This window comes from Vidua chalybeata, chromosome 2 (assembly GCF_026979565.1).
Source record: "Vidua chalybeata isolate OUT-0048 chromosome 2, bVidCha1 merged haplotype, whole genome shotgun sequence".
NCBI classification, from domain to species: domain Eukaryota; kingdom Metazoa; phylum Chordata; class Aves; order Passeriformes; family Viduidae; genus Vidua; species Vidua chalybeata.
Window position 1 is genome coordinate 56,363,057 of NC_071531.1, and position 14,731 is coordinate 56,377,787.

Consider the following 14,731-nt stretch of genomic DNA (forward strand, 5'->3'; position numbering starts at 1 on the left):
TGTAATTTCACAATTTATTATTTTTCATTATTGAAAGTAAGGGTTTTTTCCCAATACAGGTGACTCTTCAATGATTTCTGTGCACACATTCTTGCTCTCTTCCTGAAGAATGTTCCATTTATAAAACAAACAAAAAAAGATAACTGTTTTATGAATTCAATTATGACAATGGAGGAAAGAATGAGTAAAGCAGAATGTTAAAAGTAGAAAAAATTTCCTTGCAATTGGCAAGGCACTACAGGTACACCTAGTGCACTTGAAAGTATTAGGATTGTTCTCTGTGATGAACAAAAATGCATAAAGCAATTCAGTCCTTCAGAGGTCTGGATTTTGTCTTCTTTGATATGAACACTGAGACAAATGTTTGGAGTGCTGTTCCTGATAAGAAATAAAATGAAGTAGGAGAAGGCATTTGAACAGTGCAGGGATAGTCACACTTGTAATGATTAAACACAGTTTCATACAGTGTAATTTCAAAAGCAAAATCATTACAAAGGGAAGAAAATATACTTTTAAAGAGCTTTATCTGACATGGCAGCACTATTCTAATGTTAGTAACATATGCTAGTTTCATAGTCTCTGTTTTGATTGTTTATGCAATCTATTATGTGTGCCAGGGTCCTAATAATTGCAAAGCTAAGCATCTTATGTTTCTTCTTTGTCCTTTTCCCTTCTCATCTATATTCTCAACTTTTAGAAGTTTTGCTGTTACTATTGTTACTATGTTTACTCTTAACTTCCAAAGAGGAGGATCATGGATGTGTAGAAAGCAAGTGTGGCAAGGTTAATCTCAGTAGACTGAGAGCAAGGTAGAGAAAGACAACAAACTCCAGATTTTTGAGGACCTCAAAAGACTAGGACACCACTCTAGAAAACAGGAAATTCAATGTGGGCTTGTTTAAAAGTGTTCTGAATCACTTTGCTATTTTCATCCAACATAATCACATGCTAGTAATCTGCAAAGTAAGAGAGAAGACTCCATGCAACAGGACAGACAGGGCTGGAAAACAGCTCTGCAGAGATGGACCAGCAGGGAAGCTATCTTGGTGGCCTGTAAGTTCAATGTGAGACAGCCATGTACCCTGTTGTGACAAAGGTTAACCACATACCACCAGCAAAAGCTTAGCCAGCAGGTCAAGAAAGTCGATTATTCTTCTTTAGTCAGCACTGTGGAGGCTGCATTTGAAATGCAGTGATCAGGTCAGGGCTCCCCCAGATGAGACATGTTGTCAAAATAAACTCCAACATAAGGAAAAAATTATTTCCAAAGGTGGCTTAAGAGTTGGAAACAGCCTGTCCAAATGGGTTGTACCATTTCCAGCATGGAAACATTCAAAACCCAACTGGGGAAGGCTGTGAGTCACTTCAATGACCGTTGAAGTGCTCTGCAAATATCAGGAGTTGGGACTAGGTAATCTTCAGAAGTTTTTCCTGAATTATGCTATGAGCTATTAGGAAACTCAGTTTCTTATTTATCCACAAACTAATTACAATGCCATAATTCTCCAGTAATTTTCATGTAGCATAGGCCAGCTAAATAAAGAGATCCATTATGGTTCCCATCCTTTTATTAACTGCCCACTTGTGCCAACATAAAAGTTTGTGTTTTGTAGGCAGTAAACTAGGCAGAAAAACTTGTCCAAGTTAAAAATTGAACATTTATTTTGCTTGCTCCTCTGCCATCACCTCTCTTTGTCCAGCACAGCTGTTTGTGTGGGCACAGAAGCAGGGAAAGTAATCAGGGAAGGCTGAATGTCTCTTTTGTCAGCTTGAGGAGTTTAGAGGGATGGTTAAACCACAGCATAAATTTCTCTAGCTTATTCCCAGCCAATGCCCTTCAGTTCTCTGTAATAAACTGTTTCTGTGGGTATAATCTCTCCTTGTGATTTCTGCTCAGTTAGCTCACCCCAGGCAGTTAAGTTGTGACCTCTGTGGCATGTTACATCTGCTGTGTAATATTAATCACAACAGAAGCCAAATTTTAAAAAATGTAAAATAATTTTTCATCCCTCATTTTTAAAATTCTTTATTTACAGGACACTAAGGCCGTCATGTGCCCTAGGGGGTCTCCAGCTTTATTAACTACAACATTATGACAAGATTGAAACCCACTGAAAGTAATTTATGACAAACTTTTTCTTCCTTTAAGTGGAGGAACCCAAAAAAACTAGTTACTGAAAATATTCCTCTTAATCTAGGTCGGTGTCTCCATAATTACTAGTTACTAATTACTGTAACTTTAAATGACAGTTGGGGGGGAAATAAATAGTGTTGGGGAGTATCCAGCTAAAACAGTGTTACATACATATAATCTTAAATTCTTACAAGTGTTCACCAGCTCCAGCAGCTCCAGGCCTAGGGATTCCTCCCACCTGGCCACTGCAGCCCAGCCCAGGGAACCCAGGGTCTTTGTCCATGCTGAGGGACATGGCTGACACTTTCTTTTTTGTAGGTTCAACCAGCAGCAAAGCTGACTACATATCTCAGAGACACACAGACACATTCACAGAGGACACAGACAGAGTCACAGACAAGGTACTGCCCCCTGCGGCCCCCACATTCAGGACTCACAGCAGACACAGGCACACAGGGACACGTCTCCTCCACCTTTTGGACTGCATAGGCAAAAAGTCACTAGTACAGGACAGACACCACACTGCCCAGGTTCTTGGAATCACAGAATGATTAGTGTTGGAAGGGACATCTGGAGATCATCTAATCCTTCTAAAGCAGGGGCACCTTACAGCAGGTTGCACAGGATCATGTCCAGGCAGGTTATGAATATCTGGGGAAGGAGATGTCCACAACATCTTTGGGCACTATGTTCCAGTGCTCTACCACCCTCACAGTAAAGAAGCTTTTCCTCATATTCAGACGGAACTTTCTGTGTTTCAGTTTCTTTCTGTTGCTCTGTGTTCTGTTGCTGGCAACCACTCAAAAGAGCTTGGCTCTGTCCTCCTTACACCCTTCCTTAAAATATTTATATACATTGATAAGATCTGCCCCCAGTCATCTCTTCTCCAGGCTAAACAGTGCCAGCTCCCTCAGCAGAGAGATGTTCCAGTCCCTTGACCATATTAATTGTCCACCACTGGACCCTCTCCAGTCTCTCTTGTATTGAGGAGCCCAAAACTGGTCACAGCACTCCAGATGTGGCCTCACCAGGGCTGAGTAGAGGGGCAGGATCACCTCCCTTGACCTGCTAGCAAGGCTCTTCTTAATATAGCCCAGGATATCATTTGCCTTCTTGACCACAAGGACACACTGCTGACCCATGGATAGATTATTGTCTACCTGGGTCCCTAGGTCCTTCTCCACAGAGCTGCCTTCCAGAACTTCAGCCCCCAGCCCATACTGGGACATGGGGTAATTCCTCCCCAGGTGCAGGGCCCTGAACTTGCCCTTGCTGGACTTAACTGGTTTCTTCTCTGCCCAACTCTCCATCCTGTGCAGGTCCCACTGAATGGCAGAACAGCTTTCTGTTGTGTCAGGCACTCCATCCAGTTCTGTATCATCTGCAAACTTGCTGAGGATGCGCTCTTTCTCTTCATCCAAGTCTTTGATGAATAAGTTGAACAAGTCTGGGCCCAGTAGTGACCACTGTGGTTCACTGCTAAGCTACAGGCCTTCAACTGGACTCAGTGGTGCTGATCACTGAGACCTACCATGCAGCCAGTTCTCAATCCCCCTCACTGTCCACTCACCAAATCCACACTTCCTTAGCTGAGCACAAGCACACACACATTTACAGATCCCCTGAGCACTTGTATGGCCCCTCTGCCCACCTTGCACCCCTTCCCACATCTTGTTCCCCTTACTCACCCCACAAGCCCCTGACTGGCTGGCTGGTCCCGATAGATGCTCACTGAACACATGCAGGACTCACACACTTGTCCCACGGTTGTCCCACACTCAGAGGTTCCCCCAAATACCATCACAAACCTTCTGCCCACCTGATAAGCCTGCCTGGACCCAAGGCCCACTGCTCCCCGGCTGGTTCAGCTTGGAGTTTGCTGGGGAGTGCAAACCCCCCACACATACACGTGGTTTGGGGCAAGTATGGCACTTAGAACTGTAGTCTTTACTCATCCACAGATTCAGTGTGTGGCTTCTGAGAAGTCATTTGAGCTACTTTAGTCCTCAGTTCTTTTTCTCCAAGGCGGTGGTGAGCTCTCCTACTTCGCTGTGCTGTTCTAAAGATCAGAGCACTCAAGTTTAGAGGTTGTGAGACATTTAAATAATAAGGTCTAAAAAAAAAAAAGAGAATACCTTGATGAATATACCGAACAAAAGCTCCCTTCAAAGCAGAAGGAAGGAACAGGGAAGATTAAAAAAGGCACCTCACTGAAGAGGTTCAAAGCACAAAAGAGGAGAAGGGAATTCCTTTCACCCAGCCTCAGTCAGGCGCCCACATTAGCAGGACATTGTGGAGGTAAAAGAGAATCAACCTTCATGATGCTCAGAAGGCAATTTTTGTAATGTGTCATTAATTATTTGAGAAATTTCATCAGCTACATCTACAGTGAAAAGCCTTTGCTGGTCCAGGCATTCACTGACTACCATGGCTGGACTGCACACACAGACCAACCCTTCATCTACCTCTGGGTACTCACAGAAAAGGAATGTGCATTTGGGGAAGACAGACACAGCACATATCAGTTGTCCCCTAATCTAGAAAGCTATGAATGATATTAAAATTAACCAACTAGAGAGGTGTAAGCACAGCCTTTGCGACTGGTTTTTACCGCCTTTGCTTGCTTTTTTAGAGTCACCATGGATCTGTATCTAAGCAAAAACAGAACTGGGTCCTACATCCCATTCCAATAATGTATTCATATCCTTCACATTTAGAAAAACTAATAAAACAAAATACTTCTAAGAATTTCTATTCTTAGTCTATATTGACTTGGTCTCTTGTGCCTTAGCATGTAGCTAAGTCTAAGTTAGGATCACTGAGAAAAGCACATAGACTGCCTGCCTATGAAGAATATGAGATCACACAAAATCAAAGACTCATAGAAAGGTAGCATTGGAAAGGGCCCATGGGAAGTCTTCTAGTCCAACCTTCCTGCCCAGGCAAGGTCCCCTAGAGCTTGTTACTCAGGGTTGTGTCTATCTCCATGGGGGAGACTCCCCAGCCTCTATGGGCTAGCTGTTCCAGTGCTCGGTCACCTGCACAGTAAAAAAAGTTTTAACTCATATTCAGGTGGAACTTTCTGCTCATTGCCTCTTGTCCCCTATTGCCTGGCACCACTGAGAAGAGTCTCTTGATACCCTCCCTCCCTCCCTTCAGAAACACACCTGATAGGCCTGGCTCTTAACCCTTCTCCAGCTCCCTTCTTACATGACTGCTGCTGGCTGACTGTTCAGTCTGGTCTCCGCTTTTCAGTTTGTGAGTTGTCTAAGATTTCTCTTCCTCTTGAAAGAGATTTAAGAACTGCCTCATGAAAGGACAGGGGCCTTGGTGATTAGCCTCCTTACTTAGCCACTATGTCTCTCCAAGTAGGAAGACAACTGAAAAATAAGATATATAATACTACAGGACTCCCCACTGTGGCAGCTACCTAATGACTACCTGCCATTAAAAGTGTCTCAGAAGCTTTTAATAAATTCAGGGAAAAAAAAATCTTTGCAGTGGTTGGTGTCCCAGAAGGCACAATGAGATTTATTAAGAATTTTTGCAGACTTTAGACACCTTGGTGATCATGCAATTCCTATATTGATTTATGCTAATTTCCATTAAATCTAGCTCTTTGTCAAGAAAAAAAAAATGCTTTCTTTTTCTTTGAGAAGTAAAACATATAAAAACTTCACATTCCCTCACCATATAATATAATTGAATATTATTTGTTTCTTTATTAAGATTGTTAAGGTTGGACATGTCCTCCCAGGAGGTATCTCTGTTGAGATTACGCATCTACACCCAACACTAATCAGCTCCACAGACTTTTAAAACATGTCACTTAGCTAACATTGAAGGCTGTAAAGGAGAATAAACCAACACAAAAAACCACTTTATATTCTCAGCCACTTGACAGTGAATAGATATAAAGATAGATTTAAACATTTTAAGATTGTTCTTAGACTTTTAAAACTGCATTGCTAATCTTCACTTCCACTTTTACTGCTTTCAGCTAATTTTCTGTTGAACGCTAACAGTAAGCAGGTGTAATAAGAAGAAATAGAAGAGGATTCACAAAACATATGGACTACATTTTACAAAATTAGGCATAATCTGGTGTGTATGTCTAAATTAAGCATACAGAAAGTAATATAAGGAAACAGACTGTGTGCAACACTATATACCTGACTTGTACTGCACAGCAGGCATTTGATCAATGAACTGCATCTTTCAAGTTTTGAGTGTCTAGTTTTGAAAATTTAGCCCATTTACTACAACAGGTAACAGTAATGAGTAAACCACTTTTATTCTTGTTGTCTATTTAAATGGTACTTATCTGTTGTGGTGTGGTTTTTGCTTTGAGTTTGAGTTTGCCCACTATTCCCTTCCCTAACTTCCTCCCTCCCAAGCTGTCAATCCTCCCTATCCCTACCTCTTTTTCCAGAGTGTTCCTTGTCTAACTTGTAGTATTCGATACCCCATTTGTTACTTTGTATTATCCCCCTCCCCTGCTCTCCCTGATAGGTTTATAGAATGTTAGTCCTGCCCTAGATTCCTCCTCTGCCATGCCCTCATTGGTTGGTTGCCCTATACCCCCCTCCCCCTATAAAAACCTCTGCAGACCCCCTAAGTCTTGTCTTGGGGTCCCAGGTCTTGGACCTAATAAATCCATCTAGTTCCACGCCAAGTCCCGTGTCGTCATTATCTGTTCCTGCGCTGGACCAAGCAATAACTGGGAATAGCAGAGCTCACGGGGGGAAAGTTACGCCCCTACTGTCGCTGCCCAGCATGATATGACAGTGAACAGTGACACTTATCCAAGTAAAATAGACAGACATTTGGACAACAGGAAAATGGCTGTTTTAGCTCCTTTCCTTTCAATCTAGATACATGTATTCCATAAAGCAATAACAGAAAATACAAAAACCAGTTCACATACTGGAGTATAAAGTGTTCTTTGTAAGGAAAAAATAAAGAGAACTCATAGACAGCTTGTTTATTACTAGAAGAGTGTAAACACACATCTATTTTATTTAACTCGCTAATCCTCTGACAAAACTTGTGATGTGTTTGATCAGCAGGCTTCTTGTTCATCTTCCACCGTAGAAGTATCTCGGCTTTCCTTAGGGGTATTGACACTTGGCAGCAATCAAAGGCATCTAACTGCCAGTATCTCATTTACAGGCAATGACATTCAGCTACAGAAATGAAAATTATTTTAAATCACTCAATGAATTTGAATCTCAATGAAAAAAAATGCAAACACTCTTGGGAATGGAGACATTTAGACCCTTTCTTCTGGAAAGGGTTTTGTTCACTAATCAGTATTTCAGAGGCGAGCAGTGCAGGACATTTCTTGTTCTTGGGCAGGTCTCAGGCATAAAGCAGCTATGTCTATCATAATCCACTTTGGATATGTTGTCTTCAAGTTCAACATTAGGAAGCAATTTTCTTCAGAATTAGCATAATTGGTTTATTTGTGGTCTTTCAAACAAAGGCAACACATTTTTTCTGGAAATCACACTTTCAAAACAAATCACTCCACCTATCTGGATTTTCAGCTCATTCATGGCAAGTCAAGTATAAGTTATCCTCTAATGTGCTGGACTGCTGGACTAGAGTCTCAAGTAATTTCCTTCTACCTTGTCCTCTTGTCTGATTCTCAAAGAAAGAAAGTCAAGACAAAAAGGCTTTTAATGACAGAGATGGAAGGTGAAAGAACTTTCCCTAAAAATTTCAAGTGTTATCAAGCTTTCTCAGCATATTGTCCTGACTTTGAAAAATGTTAGGAGCTTAGTCTCCTAGACCCAGTGTGTATTAAATTTCCTGGAACTACCAAGTGGCTTTCCAGCAATTCCCAGCTTCTCCCAGTGTCAAGTTTTGATATAGCACAACTCCCTGGAAAAATGAAAAAGACAAACTGAATGTCCCAGTACTCTACAGAACTTTATATATTGCTGTACTGATGGACTAACAAGAACCAGTGATGGGACTGGCACAATCTTTTTCTATGTCATCACTTGTAACTTCTGCAGAGCAGTGGGGTCAATTTTGCTTCTTACTGAGCATGTTAGTAATCATCCTGGTTACCATAGTATAAGCAGGTCTGTATCAAAATTTCAACCCATGCATGTCTCTACCATATGCCCATCATCTTTCTTGTCTTTTAAGTCTGTAGTTTCAAAACACTGTAGGCTTCTTAAGCATAAATTAGTCCTCCTGAATTCAGCTCTCAGGAAATGCTAGCTATGTCATGCTACAATAACTCTGAATCTTAGCTGTGTATTCCAGTTTCCAATTTCAATCAGGATTTTTATCAGATGTCTCTATTTTCAGACTTTTTTTTACATTCATCCTTCATGCATTTCGCATTTGTGTGGAAGGCTCCATCCTCTATCCGCCTTCATAGTGTATTGATATGATGAAATTACTTAACAGTTAAGTAATTAAAAACTATGAAGCATAACAAGTGACAGAACCAGATATAATTAGAAGTTAAGGACATCATTGTCCTTAACATGATTGTCTTCCTCCTCATTCATTGCTTAGATGGCAAATGTAAGCGTTACTTAAATTTTTTGCTCATCTTTACAACCCAGGTGAAAATTCTAGTGGTCTTTTACATGTCCTATTTTTCAACTCAGATTATTTTCTCTACCATTTATTTACTCTCAATACTTGTCTTCAGTAGCCACATCAGGGCAAAGCACTTAGATGATATCTTATTTATTCAGTGACAAGTGCCAAATATTTCTGCATAATAGAACACACATATAGTTCATTCTTTGGCTCTCTAATTCAAACCCAGTTATTATAAAAGCAGATCATAATTCCTCACATTTATTTCTCTCTTTTAACATGACATGTTTGCTGTAGTCCAAAACTATTTATTTACAATAATATTTAAAAAGTTGACTATATCCCCCATTTCATATTAATTGCATAACCTACAGATCAGGTTACCCAGATGATGAACTGTGCTAAAATTCCACACTGAAAGAGATGCACAACACTACAAAAGACCCAAACCTTTGAGTTGTCCTGTACCAAAGTAGACAAAAGTCCAGTTGTGGGAGCTGCAGTGAAGGGCTGCAGAACTCAAATTGACTCAAGCTGTTTCCATGGAATATTATATGAAAAAATGTATCCAGCAAAACCTTGGAGTAGGGGAGAGATGGTATTGCTATCTACTCACTACCAGAATAAATTACTCCACTGATCCAGAGAACTGACTACATTTCTTTCAGATATAAAAATTAATCGAAATATTATCAGTACTCCTTTGCACTTTTCTCTGCCATTTTTCCTCATACTGTATATTTTTCCAAACTTAGTTTGCAACAACAAGTTAAATTTTGCACATAGGATTAGAAGGCATGCATTGAGCAGTTAAATAATGGGTAGTATTTTTTTTCTAGTTCCATTTCTGGTCCATTTTCTTGGTATTGTAGAAGTTCCTTCTACAGTTTTCCTAAACTGACTATTTCATCAGTCAAAGCCAAGGTAAATCAAGAGTAGAGAGATTAAAAAATATCATTAGTGCAGCTATTTATTATTTTTTCCTTGAGATGACATCAGATACAAAACCCTTGCAACTTAAAACTGAACCAAGATATATACTGCAGCAGATTGCCCATCTGGTGTGACTTCAGAGTACTAAAATATTCTGCAGGCTATCAGCACAATGACCAGTCAAAATCTTTGCAATCGCCCCGACATCTTATTTCACATTACATGGAGTTGTGTGATCTCCAATTAAGATGTTCAGCATCATCATTATTAGCTTATGATGAATGTTGATCATATCACCCAACCACAACAGTTCTGCATTTCAGCTGTAACCATCCAGCTAATGCGCAGTTACTGAAACAAGGCTTTGTCTGTAATCCAAAATATTACAGAAAATCAGGAACTGTCATTTATAGAGTGTGAAATCAAACGATTTTCTAGACTCTGTTGAACACTGTCGCTGTAGATTAATGTGATACAACTCCTAAATGATTGCAAAGCCATGATTTACATAAGACTGAATCTGAATGAACATAGCTTGTATAATCTCCCAGTTTAAAATAAATGGTTATACAATGACAACTTTGATTCTAGATACACAGATAATTTTCCTCTATTTCCACCTAAAACATAAATGGATAATTATATCCATCCCCACCTCCCTCTCAGAAGCCATACTAATAGACATAGGGATAAAACATTCAGTTATGAGATTGTGCACATGTATAGTTCAAAGCTAGAAAATACCACAAGTCTGAAAACTGCAATGTCAATTATAAAGTAGGGATTATTTACTAAATATGGTGAACATTTAGAAGTTACAACAGGCACTTAGTTAGTTGTAATACTATTCAAAGAGTGGAAAGTTAAGTATGGAAAGCAAGCATTGTTTATTCTGACGTATCTGTTCTGGTGAATTTTCTCATGTAAACACAGGCAGAAGATAACAAAGAAAGTCTAGAAATGAAACAGAGTTTACGTGTTGTAGTCTTTGCATGTAACACAAGTATCAAGCTCTGTGTATTAATCAAGACATTTATTATTGTAAAATGCCAGAGCTGTTTTGAATGGAGAAAAATGCAATGCCCCAAAAGGTTGCTGTCTCTTTGTGGAAGACAGACAGGAGATGAAGTCTAAACCAGGAGCAACACATAACAATGAGAGAGGCTGTATTTAATTATTCACTTCTGTGGGCAGATTGGCAAAGGAGAATTCTAAAGAAAGATTAAAAAGATAATAATTAAGTTGTTTGCAGATGCTTACATATGACTTCTTCATAGACTGAATGTCATCTGGGGAGAAAGCACAAAGGTACCTGTTTAGAAAGCTAACATATTCATGATGGGACTGATGTCATGTACCTATTAGAGAGTTCATTTCTTCATCTTGCAAAAGTTTCCAAGGTTGAATGCGAAGCTCTGCAAGTGAGAAAAAAACCCCAATGTATTGTAGCAGAAAAGAAAAAAAAAAAAAAAAAAAAAAAAAAGACAAAACAGAAAAATGGAATAGATTTCGCCAAGAACATGTTTTAGAACACTTAGGTTAGTAGCAGCATTAATTCTTTTAATCACCATCCAAGTAATTCTGTACAACAGGAGAGTATATTTGCAACTTAACGCTTCTCACAGTTTTTGAAGTACTTTAATATCCATAATGATAACAGCCTTCAGCAAAAGGAGTAAGGGAACTAGTCATTAAGAAGGAATATCTGTCTTCAGTTTTCAGACTATCAAAAACTATTTTCAAAGATGTGCAGATTACCTTGGAAGTGTGATTATTCAAGATTTTATTCTCTGAGGATCGCAAAAGAATTTTATTGTTAATTCCAAAGAGTCATTAACATTGCTATTTAAATATATCTGTGATCCTGAATTCATATGAATATGTATAATAAAATCTATTGAAAGGGAGTGAATATATTGACTGAAAATTGCTGAAATCCCCAGAATAGTTTGAGAGAATGAGATTTACCTCACCTGCCTTCAGCATCTAAATGTACTCTTCTGTTCTAAACCAGGTATCAAAGCATCTTCTATAGTCAGTGAAAACATAGAAGGATCTCCAGAGGGTCTCCTTTCCATTTGTTTTAAATTCATATTTTCAGAGTAGATGAACTGATTTTTGTAGATGTTAGTTTTTCTTCACTAGATAAAAGTGAGAACTTCAGTTAAGTGCTAATTCCTTAATCATAGAAAGAGCCTAGATTAGTTCTTTACTGATTCAATTGTCCTTAGCCAGAGAATATAGACCTCCCCTACACATAAATACTACAAAACTCCCACATATTTTGTTTTACAGAACCATACTACTTTGAAATACTTTCTCATTTCAATTATATTGTCACTCGTTCCCAGTATCGTTACTGACTTTTGACATTTTGACTTTTGACGTTGAAGGGCCACAGGGAAGTCACATCACCTAAGCAGAACTTGGAGTGATCATTACAGGGACAAGGAGTCTTAGAATGAGTAACACTGTTGTTGGGGGGTGGAGGGTGGATGAGTCAAGCTCATGATATGCTGAAGCAATGCAGTTTATTTGGGATCGGTACATTCCAGCGCTCAGTTCTCAGCAACATTCCATACATAAACCTGCCTGCTGCTTTTGCTGATGAGCTGTTTGCCCTGCTCTTGCTCCTGTGCATGCTGTTCTTCCAAAAAAAACTTTTTCTTGGTATCCTATTTCCCACAACGAATGAAAAAGAGTTGGGCACTGTACTGCTTTTAATCATGTTTATTTTGAACCACCTTTGGGGCAACATTCTTCCCTTTTCCATGTTGTAGTTCATATAAAGAAAGTATGTACCATGCACCCAATGCTGTATCTGGATTATCACATTTTGGCTGCCTTTATTAATCCCCCAGCATCTCGCAAGCCTGTGCAGATAGATCTTCATATTCCCTTTCTTTCAATGGGACCAAAAGAGGTCTTTGTTGGTGCTTTTCTAAATGGAAAACCTGCATCTATCTGATGTCCAGATTTGAAGCTCACAAAACATATGGTAAATAATAATTTTATGAGCATTTAGTGGGGTATAGTGTTTGACTTCTTGATGACTTCCTGGTTGATTTTAAATCCTGTCAAAGGCTTTCCTTCTTCAAGGAGACTTCCTCTTCACTGGTACCAGTGAAGCATGATTGCTCAATACAAGGGAAAAGAACTCATGAATGAAAACAAATACAGTTTTGTAGACAGATGAGGATAAGGAATTACATTACTTTTCAGAGACTAATAGGCACACTTATAATAATGAATTTTTTTTCCTCTCAGATTAAGGGTGGCTGTAGAAGTAACAAAGCTCTTGAGCCTCATGAAGTTATTCATGGGATGCACACACATGATGGATTGCTGTGTGTATCACACCACAGAAAAGAAGACAGACTTTCACTCTGCCAGATATGAACCCTGTTGATCCTGCACAGTATGTGACTCCCAAGCTTCTCGTGTTTCTTCACTGTGGATACATCTGATCATCTCCAGACCCTTGTTACAGTCACTGGAACTGCTCCTGACCCTGATCTTTGGCCTGACTTCAGACTTGCTTCATCATCACAAAGTTGCCTGGCAGACTGGACTACTGGATAAACCTAGCTATCACCTCTGGGCTGGTCTTTCCTTAATCTGGCTGGGGTCAGTGAGATGGGCCCTGGCTAGTAAGGGCCCTTGTCCTGCTGGCCATCGTATCTTCCTCAGCACCACATCCCTTAGGGAAAGCTGGTGTTCACCATGCCCTGACACTTAAACAGAGGCTGAGATTCTGCTCTCTGTAAATTTTCCGTTTATAAGGTAACAGAAACAATGCAACTGGCCTCTACTTTTCTGGAAAATACACCTTGGTTTCATAAGTGTCTATTCTGGTTAGGCTGTCGTACAATGAACCAAAAGCATCTTGAGACCCTACTGCCTATGGCCAGCTGAGGGGCAATCCTGTAATAGTTACAATACAATTTCTTTCACTTGCCTCCCTCTCCTCAAACACATATCTGACAGCTGATTGCGTCTCTAGGTCCTACAGGATATCACAATCCAATATAATCATATCTCCATTCCTGCAGAAATACTTTGTAAAAATAAGTGAAAGTGTTTTTTTTTTTTTCTTAACCAACAGCTTTCATTTATTATAACATAGGTGAACAAAGATGGAAACTTATGAAGTTTGTTCTGATTCACACTATCATAAAACTGCCACTCAAGAAACTTCCTAGGAGAAAACCCTAAGCTTAGCTGTGCTGCACTGGAAGACTACTTGTGATGCAAAGTACACCCTCCAGTTACACTCTTCATCATCCTATGACAAGAGATGAAGCTACTATTTAGCATAAGAAAGGCAGTGCATTGCACTCTGTAGAAATTTATGACTATGTGTGTTAAAAAGCCATTAAAAATTAGGTTGTCCATTGAAACTTGCCAAGGAACAGAGCATCAAAAAAATTATATGCAGTTTGGATAGCAACAGAGTGACTTCCATTACCCACAAAATTGCTGATTATGTTTCATATACAATGTATTTCAGGAATTTCCCCAAATGATAGATATTGTTTTTTTTAAAACAAGAGGATGCTTTTTTCTTAATCTACATGTACAGTACTTACTGTAACTGAATATTAAGTTGCAGTAACCATAATATGATTATATCCACTACTCTTGCAAGAGGAAAAAGTAGATTGAGAAACTTAAAGATGGATTAGAATACGAAAATCAATCAGAGAGAAATAAAAGCTATATAAACAAATTATAGTCAATTTTAAGACTTCTGCAATACATAACTAACACATAAAAAGCATTAAACATGCACATACATATATGTGTTTATCTCTCCCCCCCTCCCTCCCTCTCTTTAAATGACACATCTGTCAAAAGAAAATAAGGGACTTCTGAAAGCAAACTGTATCATGCCCTAGTAGAAAGTAATATAAATTACCACAAGGAGAAATGAAAGACAGAATCTTAGGAGGAAATTCAGAAAATGAATAATAAAAAAAATGCAGAAGTATATTAAAAAAGGAAAGCTATAAGGAATTTGGAGAGTTATCAGGAAGTAATGGAAGATAATTACATCTCAGAAGTCTGACAGAAAGCTTGAAATCTTTGCAGTGAATG